The 15,051-nt window shown below is 42.9% G+C and overlaps 1 long non-coding RNA gene across 1 annotated transcript in view; it reads right to left on the bottom strand.

Annotated features, from left to right (window-relative positions):
• Positions 1 to 15,051, bottom strand: part of LOC128349218 (uncharacterized) — a 245,817-nt gene that overhangs the window by 202,438 nt on the left and 28,328 nt on the right. Inside the window, exon 2 of the long non-coding RNA XR_008318628.1 lies at positions 1,025 to 1,126. This is a non-coding gene — a long non-coding RNA (uncharacterized LOC128349218). The remainder of the gene's footprint in view (positions 1 to 1,024; positions 1,127 to 15,051) is intronic.

The following is a 15,051-nucleotide window of genomic DNA, read 5'->3' as shown; positions in this document are numbered from 1 at the left end:
CATAACTCAAATAAACATATAAAATAATACCCACCTCCATTATCCAAACTCTTCCTCACTTGCCACATTTCCTTGGCCAATATATCTTGTAGAATGTTGCATTTTCTAGTGCAGAGGGCATATATTAGGATGACCTATGGGTACAACATCCAGTGCCAAAGCCTTACCACAGATCAGAGGACCCAAACAGAAATCACACCCTAGAAAAGATACCTTGACAGGCTAAAATAGCACTTTGCAGGAACAATCATTTACTTGCTGTACTCAACAAACTGTGTGTGTGTGTGTGTGTAGTACTGGTCTGTAAGTACAAGAGCCAAACTGTTTGTGAAACTGGGCCTCTGCAAAGAAACTGAGTCTGACCACCATTTGTGGTCCACAGATGAGAGAATTAGTCCAGATGGAAATCTAATTTCTCTCTCCTTCTACCCCATAAGACAAAAACAAGAATGGTTTTAACAAGAATGCTCTTGTCATTGCTGCTCCTATTGGTGAATCACAATTAAAAATAAACATTCTCCAGCCTGACTCCTGCAGTGAAAAATACCCTGGTGCACCGAGAGGCCAATCTAGGTTTGTCACTAAGGGTACATGCAACAGGGATATCACCAATCATGGCTCTCTGACAAAGTTTACCTGTATGTTGCATGACAAAACACCCACAAAAAGCGAGATAATCCAGGCAATAATAAGCTCTATATACTGTCATATTTAGGAGAATGCTAGAGGTTCATTTAAAAAGGTCAGCCTGCATTGACATTTGTCCAGAATACTTCCAGGAACTGGCTCTCAGCCTTACTCTGGCTGCTGCTGGCAAAAATTCTCATCAACAGGAGCAGGTAAGTCTTGCTGAGCTAGCACAGGACTGACTCTGCATATCAATATTTTGCAACCTAGTGGTATGGAAAGATGATAGAGGATAACAACTTGGGGAAGTGAGAACTTCTTTGCTAAACTGTGCAAGAATATAACAATGGTTCTATTCATTTCACGAACTGCTTGTATGGCAGTTTCCACAAATTACCTTCAGCTTTCCTGGTAGTTCTTTAACGACTGAAACCAGTTAGTCTGTCCATTACCAATCTTAGTTTTCATGAAAGTAGCAAACTGAAGATTACTTACAAGTCTGGAACACAAATGTGTGAAAGTTTAATAAGCTTATCACTTTAAAAAAATCTTTTAATCAAAACTCAGCATGCAGAATATGTCACAGTGATTACACACTTAAGGTTTTAATGTCCTTTCCTTGTGAGGCATGTTGTCATAAAATGGTAAGTACATATGTACAAATGATATTCAGTGAAGGGGGAAGGGAAGAGTCGGAAATTTAATTTTTAGTAGAGCTTAGTCATAATTTTATTTATTTATTTGATTTATATACCGCCCTTCCAAAATGGCTCAGGGCATGATCTCACATCTGATCATGATTTAATTGCAAATATACTATATATGTGATATATGTAATCATTATATAGACACAGAAAAACTGAGCATGACAGCACATTTTCTCCAGAGTAGGAGAAAATTATATTTTCTCCATTTGCTCAACAATGAGTGGTTTTGCACATAAGTCAGAGACATCAGACACAGGATGTATGGAAGGAGAGATGAACTATAAGTCATACAGAAATTATGCGTCTTTCCACAGGGTGATGACCAAATTACAACTTGGAACATTACCAAGAAGCAAGGAAGGGGGACGCACAAGTTGCTTTTGCATCCTCTCTTCTGCATCTGGATAATGGCTGGCATGATACACAGCCTTATGAGGGGTGATGTGAGAAAATACTTCTCACTAGGTTCGGAGTTATTGGAGGCTATGCACCAGTTGCTGAAAATTTTAAAAAGTAGCTTTATTGGTCTAACAACAAGTCAGACGCTCATTCAAAAAATGGAGTACCCCCAATGAAAGGTTTACAACTGATTATATAGTACCAATGATGTCATCAGAGGCAGTAACATCTGGTGAGGTAGTTAGGCCAATCAGTGTTGAGCATCAATAACAACTAGAGAAAGACAATGTTCCGAACTAACTGCAACATGAATTAAGGACAACAGGAAGGCTAACAGTGCAGTGCAATTGCTAACAACCTTCAACTCAACATGCCCAGGCCAGGACCAGCCAAAGCCTGGTTTTCCTTCATAAGATGGGAGCAAGAGCTCCATCATCACAAGTAGGAAAAGTGGGCAAGCCTTGCCTTGCAAGTGCAGATTTTTGCTCCCCTCCCCTCCCCTCCCCTCCTCACAAAAACCCTTTCCATTGCCCGGATATGTTCTTGAGGGTTGTGCAGCTCTCAGCAATATATTCCAGGCAACAAAAAGGGGTTTTTTGGGGAAGGAGAGATCATCCCTTCCCCAGCCCTCCTCTTCATGAGCAGGGCAAGCCCAACCTACAGCTATTTTTTAGGCCACTTGTGAGGCTGAGTTCTTTCTCTGTCCTCATAAGGCTGCATAAAACTGTTTTCAAAATTACATTATTTTCTGGAGAAAAGTTATTTAAAGGTTATCCACTGACACAGGTCAGCATCAAGAGTTAACATTGTTGGGCAGCTCAGAAGGACCCACTGCTGATCCCAAGACCACCTTTATGCTGATAGCTTTCATGTGGTGAGTAGCAGAGTGATTCTCTTGGGGCCCACCAAGGAAGGAGGAGGCCCATGGGAGATAATTTGCCAAGAGCCCCCTGAAATCTGGACCCAAGCCTACATTGATATTAAGAAAGCTACAGATGGATCACAAAGATTTTGGAGGAAACCGCAGTGTTATATTCTATTTCACTCTCTAATGAAGACACTGACATGAGACAAGAAACAAGGCTCCTTATGTCATAATAATTTTATGACCAGCTGTAATTCATATGAATTAGATTGTAGCTATCTACTTTCAATAGCTACATTTTAAATGTCTTGTTCAAAATTCACAAATAGTTTCTGCTACTGGAGAGCTGTTGCAAGTTTCAGAAATTAAATAACACAATTACATGTTATGTGCATTTCATTTGACAAAACAACACTGAACAAGTTGAAACTATATATTTTTTAAATGTCATAAGAATAGACCAAACTTTTAGTGTTAATATGTCTGTGCAAGATTATATTTATTTAGGTATTTGATGACGTAATGACTTCTATTGCTAACAGCTCAGTCAGTGGAGTGCCAGATGGGCTGGGAAAGATCACACCATTGGTTCTGCCCAAATATTATCAACACATATACTGTAGCTTGGTGGGCTACTCTCTCTCTCTTCCTCCCTCTCTCCCCCTCCTCTCCTTCTCAGAATGAGAGTCCAAGTGTGGTTGTCATTAAGGATATTAAGTGTGCATGTGCTTTAGCATTTTTCTTAAATTACCAACATGCTTATTTGCCCCAAGAATGTACATAGATAACAAGAATATACACGCACAGAGAGAGGTCATTCACACAATCAAAATTTTGTTCTACCTGGGTTTGGGAGCTGTGTGTGGTCCCAATTTTTAGTTGTGTGGAAACAATGTAAGAGGAAAACCTGGGTGGAAGTGATTGGGTGGAAGCACGGTAGGAGGAAAAGCTACCCAGGTTTTCTTCCTATTGTGCTTCCACAAAACTGTGGAGATAGATTCACAGTCTGATTACTACTTCAGGATAGCACCCAGAGGCGTAACTATAATAGGGCAAGGGAAGACAGTTGTCTGGGGGCCCACTGCCTTGGGGGGCCCCCCAGAGGCAAGTCACATGACTGACTCTCACAGCTGTGCACCCACCCAGGCTTCCTTCAGTTGTATTCATCCTCCAAAATAGATGTGGGTGTTAAGACCTGGAGCTACCAGTACAGCATGTCTTTCTCTAGTACCATTAAATGACTTGCATTGTCCACAATTTATAAAACCTTTTAAAAAATAATTTAGGATGATGTTCTATTGTGGCACATAGATTTTATATATGTATATAAATTTCACTATGCTTTTTGTTACTACTAATCAGCCTCATTTAAGATTTCTTTACTTCATGAGCTGAGCTTGAGGGGGGGGGGCATTTTAAAATCTTGTCTCTGGGCCAACTCCAATCTTGCTACGCCCCAGATAGCACCCAAAGACAATTAACTGAAAGGCCATTGCTTCTCTGCAGCTCCTAGTATGTATTTCCATACACTAACTCTGTTCACCAAGAACAGAGTTAGTGTCTTTCGGAAACAGTTTATAAGCCACAGATATGGAAAGTATATGGAGAGACAAAGTTTTAAGGTGTTCTTTGTCAGAGGCTTTGTCCAGTACTGAAATGGATGCAGAATCTCATAGGTATACTGAAAAATCCAGTGTTCATCAGAATTAGGAAATATCACATTGTGCACAAAAGGCAAAGAGAGATTTAAAAAGAGATTAATTAAAAACCAAGAATTAAATGCTATTTTGGGTGCACATTTATGGCTACTACTGTGTAGAAGATGTAAATACTTTGCACACAGAGAAGACTTGGAACAGATAAGAACAAAAGAACATCCCTGCTGGATCAGGCCCAAGGCCTATCTAGTCCAGCATTCTGTTTCACACAGTGGCCCACCAGGTGCCACTGGACGCCACAGGCAGGAGTTGAGGGCATGCCCTCTCTCCTGCTGTTACTCCCCTGCAACTGGTACTCAGCGGCATCCTGCCTTTGAGGCTGGAGGTGGCCTATAGACCTCCGACTAGTAGCTGTTGATAGACCTCTCCTCATTAAAGATATCTAAACCCCTCGTAAAGCCATCCAGGTTGTTGGCTGCCACCACCTCTTGTGGCAGAGAATTCCACAAGTTGATTATGTGTTGTGTGAAAAAGTACTTCCGTTTGACGGTCCTAAATTTCCCAGCAATCAATTTCATAGGATGAACCCTGGTTCTAGTGTTATGTGAGAGGGAGAAGAATTTCTCTCTATCCACTTTCTCCACTCCATGCATGATTTTATAGACCTCTATCATGTCTCCCCGCAGTCGTCCTTTTAAAAAACTTAATAGCCCCAGGTGTTGTAGCCTTGCCTCATAAGAAAGGTGCTCTAGGCCCCTGATCAACTTGGTTGCCCTCTTCTGCACCTTTATCAGTTCTACAATGTCCTTTTTTAGATGTGGTGACCAGAATTGTACACAGTACTCCAGGTGTGGCCACACCATAGTTTTGTATAAGGGCATTATAATATTAGCAGTTTTATTTTCAATCCCCTCCCTAATGATTCCTAGCATGGAATTGGCCTTTTTCACAGCAGCCGTCCATTGGGTCGACACTTTCAACGAGCTGTCCACCATGACCCCAAGATCCCTCTCCTGCTCAGTCACTGACAGCTCAGATCCCATCAGCGTATACTTAAAATTGGGGTTTTTCGTCCCACATCACTGAGCCATTTTGTCACCCACTCACCCAGTTTGCAGAGATCCTTTTGGAGCTCCACACTATTCATTTCACTACTCGAAAGAGTTTGGTATCATCTGCAAATTTGGCCACCTCACTGCTTACCCCTACTTCTAGATCATTTATGAATAAATTAAAAAGCACCAGTCCCAGTACAGATCCCTGGGGGACCCCACTTCTTACTTCCCTCCATTGTGAAAACTCTCCATTTATCCCTACCCTCTGTTTCCTGACTTTCAACCAGTTAGCAATCCACACATGTACTTGTCCCCTTATCCCATGACTGCTAAGCTGCAGCTGCAAAACTTTCATCTTCTATACAACTATTATACAAGAGCCATGCATTTCATCTGGCTACCTAAGCCTGTAAACACTTCCCCCCGCCATATCCTGCCCTTGGAAGTACAGCTTCTCTCCCATCCATGTATTCAACCATCTCTTTTCTTCAGCCTCATGGGTCCATCATTTTAACTTTTGCATTTTTCCTGCTCCCAGGAGGCCTGCAGATGTGCGTGTGGGTGGTGGATAGGCGGAAACAGACTTATGAGACTAGCTCTCAGTAGGAGAAAGAAGAACTAAAATTGATTTGTGGGGTGGGGGGGTGGGGATCAAAACAGATATGGTGTGGCTCTATATACCATAAACCCAGAATATATATATATATATACACACATATACATACACATACACACACACACACACACACACTCTATCCCAGATTTACAAAAGGCTGATATGAGCCCTATTCACATATTCTGTTCAACATTCAAACAATTTGAGTACAGTGTCTGTGTATAGATCTGTACACAGGTACAGTTATTCACATGCTATGTTGAATGCAGATACAGGAATATACTTCCTACTGGTTTCGTGCATTTCAGAGGGTCTGTATCTAGGTTCGCTTGTAAAATGATGGCAGGTACAGTCATTCACGCAAACACACTTGAGTGTACAGACATATGAATGCAAGTACAACATCATGTCTGAATAAGGCTACGGTGTCAAAACTGCTACTGTTTCAGAAATAAACCAAGTCAATATTGAACAAAACCATAAATGACAAGAGCAAAAGATGGAAAGAAAATAAACAGTAAATTTACTAGCCCCAATAAAACTAACAAAGAACTAAGCAGTACTTTGTTGACCTGTTGAATAGTCTTCCAAAAGTCAGGAAGGAGAAAGCCAGAAAAGTTTCATGAGGGAAGGAATTCAACTATGTCAGTACTGCAACCAAGAAGTCCTGTCCCATTTCCAGCTACTGCATTTCTAATAGAAGTGGTACTCCAAATGGGGCCACTCTCGAAAGTGTTAATGGGAAGGCAGGATGATGCAGCAGGAAGCCCTCAGTCAGGATGAATCCATCTGGAGCTTTACCGATGATAACCATCACTTTGAATTAGCATTATCATCTAGGCCACATTTGACCAGCTTGTTAATCAAAAATAACATGGAAAATTTGGTCAAATGTTTTGCTTACATGAAGATAAATTATGCCCACAACATTCCCACAATCCATTAAGATAGTAACTGATAAAAAGAGATAGAGAGATAAGATTAGACTGGCAGGGTTTATTTCTGACAAATCTATGAAATTTTCTGTGCATCCTGCAATGTTATCATGATAGAATTAATTGCATTATAATTTGCTCCAGTATCTTCCCTCATATTAAGATCAGACTGACTAGTCTGTCATTTCCTAGATTCCCCTTGCTTAGTGGAGTTGATCTTGCAACAGAGATCAAGGTGGTTGAAATCTCCAATTACTACTAATTCTTGCTTCCTTGATACATCTGGAATTTGTTTCAGGAAATCTTCATCCACAGCCTTTCTTGATTATGAGGGTTTATAGTAGAGTCCAACCTCAGTGTTGTTTTTAGTGGCCAACATTCACATAAATAGTAAAGAGGCTGTTTCCAGGAGCCTGGAAGCACTGTAGCACTTCTAAATATGTCCCTGAGACCTGCATGACCCTCAGGGACATATTGATAAGTGTTAAAGAACACTTCTGGAGGAATGAGATCTCTCTGAAAATGGCCCCCTTCCCATGCAGTGGGACTCTGCATTACTAAACTCTGCTTACATGCAGTGCCCCTGTAGGTACATGCAGTGCCCCTGCAGTATTAGTGAGGATGTCAGTCATTTCTGAGTCATTTATCTTTTCTGAGTATTTTCAGAGTGGAAAATACAAACATAGAAACCAAATTTCAAACATACTATTTGCCTGAATCACACCAGAGGGTTCTCTGACTTACCCCTGCAGTGCAAGGCAAACTTCATAATATTAGGACCTGAAAGCTGATGGAGGCATCATTCCAGAAACAATCCAAATAATCTCACTGTAGTTACTAAGTAAAAAAACCAAAAGGCTCGTGAACAATATCAAAATGCAGCTAAGTCTCAAAATGCCAGTAGAAGCAAAGCAGTTTTAGTATGGAGAGGTAGGTATTTCCTTGGAGACAGACCAAGAAGTAGATTAGCTAATGCCAATGGTTGCAGGCTGAGCTGTGATAAGATATAATTATCTGGATGATGGGTAGATAGGGAGACCTCTGGTCTAATTAAAGAAACATCCTAGATTATGTTTTTGCCCTTATCAAGGGTCAGTATTCCAGAATGAAGCTTCCCGCTTCAGTCAAGCTGGAATGTATTAGCTGCTGAAATAAATCACATATGGGGGAACAAACCTTTGCCAATTATGGCTACATTTCAATAGGCTCTTCAATAAACAAGAGACACATAATACACTTAGAGAACATACAAATTACAACACTTTATTAACAACATTTAATTGGCAGAAACACAATTTCCAGACCAAGCTTATCTAGAGGAAAATGTTTATGCTAGGCATAGTGCAGCAAAACAAGGAGTTACATACATATGTACCTAATGAGTCACAATGTATTTTGACTTCATTAATGTCTTTCAATATAAGTGGCAGCGGGGGGGGGGGCACTTTGCAGACAAGGGCATTTTAGTCCCCTTGCATTTAGATTCCTGCCTTCCTTTCCTCTACTCAATCTCCATTGCTATTTCTTAGTTTTCACCATGGCTTTAATATCAGAGAAGAGAAAAGAAACTCTGCCTAATAAGTCCTTCCTGAGATGGCTTTGCAAGCAACAATGAATCCAGGAAGAAGAAGCCCAAAGCATGTGCATTCTCCCATGCTTTTCATTCAACTAAGGTTCACATTGACTGACATTTCTCAGTGGAAATGCGTTTGTATTAAATAGCAGCTATGGGGACAAATAGTACAAGGTAGAGTTCACTACCACCTCCAGTTGTGGTCTTGATCCAGGGTCTGGGTGTCCTGTGGGTGCATTTGGTTGAAAACAAGACATGGGGATTCAAACAAAACATATTTTTGAATTGTGTTTAACATGACATTCAGGCCAGAGGTGTGCATGAATCATTTTTTATTATTCAATTCGACCTCGAATCAAATTGCAAAAAATCACACTGATTCGTTGAACCAGCTGACCATTGCCGGCCACTTCTAGTATCATGCCTAGTTTGAGCCTGAGCCAAAACTATTTATGCAGTTTCAGTTTTACTTATGCCGAAACGCTTACATTTTTTGTTTATTTTTTTAATGGCACACATTGAAATGTGTTGTTAATTTTGAGAGACCTGCACATGGTCATCAAGTTCCCAACCTCGGTTTGAAGGAGTTGAACAATCACTGAGCTAATTAAAGAACAGCTAAGCCTGGAAAAACTCTCATGTTGGGAACCACATAACACCCCCTTCCTTACTTTTCAGCTTCTGCACTGCGCTAAGATTAATGATGGAGGCCTGAACATTTTCTCTGGCATTGGGTAAGGCTATATCACTCTGCTTCACAGTCTTTATCTCATTATTTAATTTATTTATATGCCACTTTTAAGCATTAAAATCTTCACAAAACCTTTCATGGCATGTAGAAACATGTACTGTCATGTATTGCCATGTGCTAGAAATGCACATATGCTAGAAATGCACATATCAGGCGGTATATAAATATGATATAATTTTTTTTTAAAGCATGACAGGAGGAAAAGGAAAACAATGCACAAGCAACTCAAAACAAGCAACAGGCTCAAATCCAACTGAGATAGGCACAATACCAGCATTACAGCCAGTGTTAAAGGTCCAAAATCAGACATTGCCAAGTGAAGGAAAAATGTCTTCACAGCCCTTTTAAAGAAGCTAGTGTGAGGAGCTTATGCCCATCCCCAGGGACTGTGAACTTCATAAACAAAGGGCCACCACCTTGGTACCCTCCACATGAATCTGCACTGAAGACAGGCTAGAGAGCAGGGCCTGCAATGCACATCTGAAAGTCCAGGTAGCCAGGGGCATAGCTGGGGGGGGGCATGTTCACCCGTCTCCCTGGCGGTCCCTCAGAATGGGGGTGGGATGAAGAAAATAGGGTGGGGTTGAGCTGGGGGGCTGGGTTATTTGAACCCATCTGCTCAATTATAGTTACACCTCTGTGGGTAGCTCACATGCCATTTTACATTGTACAATGCCACTTTTGTGGTAGTGGGGCTGTACTGGTATTTGTTTTCTCCAGTCCTGTTTTTTCAAACACATTTCAAACACTTCAATCAAATCAAACACATTTGATTTAGTTGGAGAGGTGGTAGTCATTCCTCTTTATTTATTTTTTTAATTTAATGGTGGGGTGTTTTTTTTGACATTTTGTATTTTACAATGTTCTTCCCAGTTCCCCCCACCCCACCTCCGAGTCCAACCCTCCCTTCCCCCCTCAACATTAGTTTGGGGGAGATGAGAAAGAAAGGGGAGAAGGAAAGAGAAAGAGGGAGAAAGAAAGCAGAAGGGGAGGGAGGGGAGGGGCAAAGGGATACTCACCATTGCACTAGTAGGTGTGGGTAGATCAGAGGGGTTTCTATTCTAAGAATAGTTCAAGGAAGTTGTCTCAGATTTCTGACCATTTGTCTGATTTATTTACTTTTAAGAGGGCCCATTTTTCATGTGCCTCTAGTTCAAGAAGGTCCTGCACCCAGTCTTGACACCTAGGGGGATTGGGAGATTTCCACTGCCTCAGTATTAACCTCTTGGCTACCAGCAAGCTCCTGCCATAGCCATTGTTTAGAACTGGATTTTAGTCCCCAGTCAGAAGGGATAAACCCCAGCACTACATGCAGATCCTTCAGTGGAAGAGATGAGTCCGTTACTATGTTAATTCGCATAGTAACCTCCCTCCAGAAGCCTTGCACTATGGAAGAGTCCAAGAACATATGTGTTAAATTGGCATGTGTTAAATTGACCCCTGCTAACTTGGCAAAGAGGCACCTTTTAATGTGATGGTTCTCTTTATTTAGCAGGGGGAGAGTAACTGGCCCTATCCACCCCCAGCACAGGACCTCCAGTGACTGTAGCTGGTATCTATCTTATGTTTCTTTTTAGAATGTGAGTCCTTTGGGGACAGGGTTCCATCTTATTTGCTTGTTATTTCTCTGTGTAAACCACCCTGAGCCATTTTTGGAAAGGTGGTATAGAAATCAAATAAATAAATAAATAAGTGGATTACTGCATCTCCAACAGTTACTATCTGAGGACATTTTTAATTGCTTAAGATGTAGAGGGGTCCAATAGGCCCTGAAAATAATCTTCTGTTGGATTAGGCGCAATTAGAGATGCATTGAGCTGCATTTAACACTACCTAAAATATCTTGCCATTGCTCTGGTGACACTCTATCTGTAAGTTCCAGATTCCATTTGTCCCTAAGTAGATCTAATCCAGGGTCCATGTCTCCATGCACACAGGCATATAGGTATTTATTTAGTTTTGGGAGAGAGGACATCTTAATGACATGCACTAATATAACTGGAGTTGCTGGGGCCGCCAGGGCGTCTGGACCGAATTGAGCAGATATACTATGTTTCAATTGCATATATTGCCAGGCACTTGTTGGTGGTAAATGGAACTCCTCTTGAAAGAGTGCAAAGGGTTTGTAGTTATCATTTTTATTTATCAGCTGTGATAACTGGCTGATTCCTTTTTCTACCCAATGTTTCCATAAAATTGGCTGTTTGCCTATCAATATGTGTGGATTTCCCCACAGTGCCATATCCATGTGGGCATAGGGATCAAAGTTTAGTTGTCTTCCCAGTTCCTTCCAGGCATGTTGGGCTGCTAGTATTGTAGGGGATTGGTAATGGGGGTGTTTAAGATATCTAGAGCCCAGTGCTTCCCAGTCCTCTAAGGGTTTCAGTTCCGCTAGCTCCACTTGAGCCCACTGTGGCCTTTCCCCTTCCGAGCTGGTTTGCCAATGTTTAGCTTGTGTAATTAAAAATGTGTTATGATACAATCTAAGATTCACTAGGTTGAAGCCCCCTTCATCTGCAGCTAGCTAGAGTTTATTATAAGCAATCCAAGGTTTTTATTCAAGCTCCTTAGGTTACACTGGTGTAATTCCACTGCATTCATTGGAAGTATTTTATATTCAGGCTGGCATAAACAGCAACTTGACTGATGGTGTCTCTAATATTTAGATACAGAACACCATTATATTTAGCAGATATAGTAGGTAGAATATGAAAGTAATTGTTTCCAAATTAGTTTTCAGCTCTGTGAACCTTTTGGGTTGTTTTTTTTTTTAAGGTATGAAAGAGCAACTATCTCCTTTTTTTATCATTTCATGAATGTGCTTAATATTTCCATAATGATTCCACTCCAGAGACACAAAAATATGCATGAGCAACAAATAAATTGTGACCTCCTCACATAAAGACAGTACTTCTAAAGAGTGATTGCTAGAGATATGCCTGGCTGAATCCAATGTATCAATATTTATTAAGCAGACAGAAAGTCAATTTTGCCATAACTTGCTTTGCACGAGCTAAAGAATATGTCTTTTAAAAGAAAGTGCCAGTCCTTATTTTAGTGGGTTCCATCATCTTTATCAACAGTAACAGCTTTTAAAGAATGAAATGAATAATCAGCATAAGAATACCAAAGGAAATTAGAGAGGGTAGGACCAGAGTTGCCACTGAGTTTCTGTGGGAAAGTAATGTTGCCCAATATCCTGCTTAGGAGATCAGGGCAGGTGCACTCTGTAAACGGACACACTTGAGCCGTGAGCCACTCTTCCGCGGCACAGCTGGCTTGTCCCAGCCCCCTCTGCAAGGAGCACGCGGGGCTGGGAGCTGGCCCTGATTGGCCCCGTCCACTTCCGGGGGCGGGGCCAGAAGTTAGTCGGCTGCTGGTGCGCCTGCGCCAGCTCAGTCCTCCTCGAGCAAGCAGACCCACCCTCCCATCCCTTGCATATAGACTGGGCTCTTGCTGGTCGCCAATTGGGGCCAGGCAGGAATTTTTTGGGCACGCATCTGTTTGGCTATTGGTGCGTTCCTTTTTCGCCTGCCTCAGGCTATATCAGGGGTTTCAATTAGTAGCTAGCTAGCTGGTTGCTGGGTCATCTCCACGGGGCGGGCAGGTACAGTGCGGTAAAAAATGCTAACTAAATGGGTGTGGCACCTGAGGTAACGTAAATCTATCAGGGCGGGCTGATCCCTTGAGGCTTGACAGATCAGGGATGTGGCCCATGCCTCGCTACAGGCGACATCCTCACCGTATGGCTGTGCAGCGTCGGGGGGATGACGTGCTGTTAGTTAAATGCCTGACTTTAGGTCGGCTAAGAAGGGCACCGCCGCTATTTGGTGGAGGACTCACCTGGAGCCAGGATGCTATCGCCACGGTCTTTAGGAGATGGCGGCCACAGTGTGGCTGGCCCGTTAGCTACCACACTGCATGGGGGCTAGCCAATCCCAGCCCGTATGGTTGTAACCAAATCAAAATAAATATTGACCGTTTCACCATCACATGTCTCCGCGTCTCCTTGGGGTCTTGGGACAATCATACTTTCACTGCCTCCCTTCTTGTGTGGCAATGCCTCTCACCTCCCAAAGCCTAAACATTCCATATGGCAGTCTTTATGTGCAGAAAACACATATGTACCATTAAGATCGAGAAATCACGTGGTGTGTGTGAGAGAAAATGAACTGTTTCACACAAGAAAAGCCCTGCTAGATCAGGCCCAAGGGCTGTCTAGTCCAGGCTCCTGCTTCATGCAGTGGCCCACCAGATGCTTGAGCCGGCTTGGCTCAAAGGCTCAAGCTTGAGTTGAACTGGCCCTTTGAAGAATGGAGCCATGTTATAGTTTGAGCTGAGCCAAGGGTGGTTTGACCCCAGCTGGCTTAAAGCTGGCACCATTTCATGTAGGGATGTTTGTGGTGGCCATTTTATGACACTATGTGTCACTTTCAGAGATTGGCTGAACTGCCTTTGCCCTGATTGGACAGATGTGTTTTGCCCTTTGGTTGGCTTGCCAATTGGGCCACTCACCCCATTGGCCAGAGGGGAGGGACAGAAAGTGAAGCAAAGGAAGCAAATTCAAAATTGTATTTAATGACCACCCTCTGGCCTTGAAAAGCCACTCTTTCTTGAGCTTCTGGAAAGAGCTAGTGGCTGCTGCTGTTGATCCTGACCCTTTATTGGTTCTTTGCTGACCTGACCTGAGTCTGACCTTCTGCCTGTTGCCTGCTGCTGTTGCCATGCTGGAGTCTCTGTTCTTTGCCAAGGTTTGAAGTTACTTTGCCTCCATTGGATTTACTTTTTAGCTGCCTCCTCCTGCCTGCCTTATTGGTGCCTGGGATTTATTTTGCTGCTTTTGTTCCTGCTGCATAATTTTTCCTGGATTTATTATTTGTTTTTTTCCTGGTCTGATTATTCCTTCCCTCCCAGGATTTTTTTTTTAAATTTAATTGAAGGCTTTGTGCTGTCTGCCTTTAAAGCTGCTGCCCAGCCACATACCACACCATAAGAGAGAGGGGGTTTCTTTCTCTAATTTTTTTGTTTTGTTTTTGGTGTGCGGTGGGGCGTGGATTGGTTATTTTGGATTTTGTTTGGTCCTGCTGCCTGCTAGTCCCCTGCTTCTGCTGCTCCCTGGCTGGCCTGCCTCATCGACTCCTGCTCCTCTGCCTCTATGGAGGGAGGGTAAGTAGAGAGATTTTATTCACTCTTTCTTCCACCCCATAGATTTGGAATTTAAATAGGACCTTCCTGGTTTGGGAAGGGTGTGCTGTGCTGCTGTTGCTCCCCCCCCCCCGGTTGTGTTGTGTGTTGCCTTGCTCCATTGCTAAGTTCAGTTTTGTAGCTGTGTTGTGGTAATGTTAGGTGGTGGGCAGATTCAGGTGTAGGTGGGTGATAGATTTTTTTTTTTTAATTAAAAGCCCCAGGGGGAGATGATGTCTGACACCTGCCATTTCCTGAGCAAGCCTCGGACCCAAATGGCAGGCAGGGATCCTCCTACTGGTGTGTAGGTGGGTAAAGGGTGGGGGGCAAGAAGGTGGGGGGAGCTATCACTGGTGTCCCTCAACACTTTGCCCCTGGCAAGGTTGCACACAAGGTGTCCTACCTGGAGTCCCTGCTGCACTACCGGCACTGCCACCACCCGTGGCAGCTGCTGGCAATCCTGGGGTGGGGGGGGGAGGTGCACTCCCTGCCAGGGAAACTGATGTTTCTGTATGAGAGGGGAGGGGGGTGGGCTCAGCCGCTGCTAGCTCAGCCAGGCAGTCCCACTGCCCCCCCTCATCTTGCCCCTCAGTGAGACCCCCAGCATCGTTGTCGAGGACTCTGGGTCTTCCTCTGGCACAGAGTCTGAGGAGGAGGAACCTGATGAATCACCTCAGCCTG

The sequence above is a fragment of the Hemicordylus capensis genome, chromosome 3 (genome assembly GCF_027244095.1).
Source record: "Hemicordylus capensis ecotype Gifberg chromosome 3, rHemCap1.1.pri, whole genome shotgun sequence".
Classification (NCBI taxonomy): domain Eukaryota; kingdom Metazoa; phylum Chordata; class Lepidosauria; order Squamata; family Cordylidae; genus Hemicordylus; species Hemicordylus capensis.
This window is presented reverse-complemented; position numbering and strand designations above follow the sequence as displayed.